Source organism: Physella acuta, unplaced genomic scaffold (genome assembly GCF_028476545.2).
Source record: "Physella acuta isolate Inbredline_101_S28 unplaced genomic scaffold, ASM2847654v3 ptg001797l, whole genome shotgun sequence".
NCBI classification, from domain to species: Eukaryota; Metazoa; Mollusca; class Gastropoda; family Physidae; genus Physella; species Physella acuta.
The window spans coordinates 54618-55344 of NW_026733307.1; positions in this window are offsets into that span (position 1 = coordinate 54618).

The following is a 727-nucleotide window of genomic DNA, read 5'->3' on the forward strand; positions in this document are numbered from 1 at the left end:
TCCAAATATTTCTTCTTGTAAAAAAATGTGCACGTAAATAAAAATCTAAATTCTATAATTCTTTTTATAAAAATATAAAACACGTTATATAAAATTCAAATTTAAAACCACGTTGAAAAAATACTTTTTGATATTTAACAGATATTTTAAACTGTAATTAGTCGGTTTAATAGAGAGATAGCACTAGAATCTACACACTACATAAATAGATCTAAAACTAACCTAAAGACTATGATATAATCCTTTTAATTCGGGTTTTATTGTCCGATATATCAGAAGCAAGGGAGGGTAGGGAAGGCGTTTTAAACGACATACCCCCTCCCCCAAAGCCACCCCCACCCCCTCCCCCCCCCCCCCCCCCACACACACACACAACACTTTCTTTTAAATCCGTAATCGGCTTACGATAGAATCTAAAAAATAGCTAAACACATCATCGATAACACGATTACTTAAGCAACCTAAGCCAAATTAGCCCTATCCTACAACTCGACAACATAAGCAACCTAAGCCAAAATAGCCCTATCCTACAACACGACAACATAAGCAACCTAAACCAAAATTGTCCTCACCAAACTACACCATGGACAACACGACAACATAAGCAACCTAAGCCAAATTAGCCCTATCCTACAACACGACAACATAAGCAACCTAAGCCAAAATAGCCTTATCCTACAACACGACAACATAAGCAACCTAAGCCAAAATAGCCAGTATACTGCCG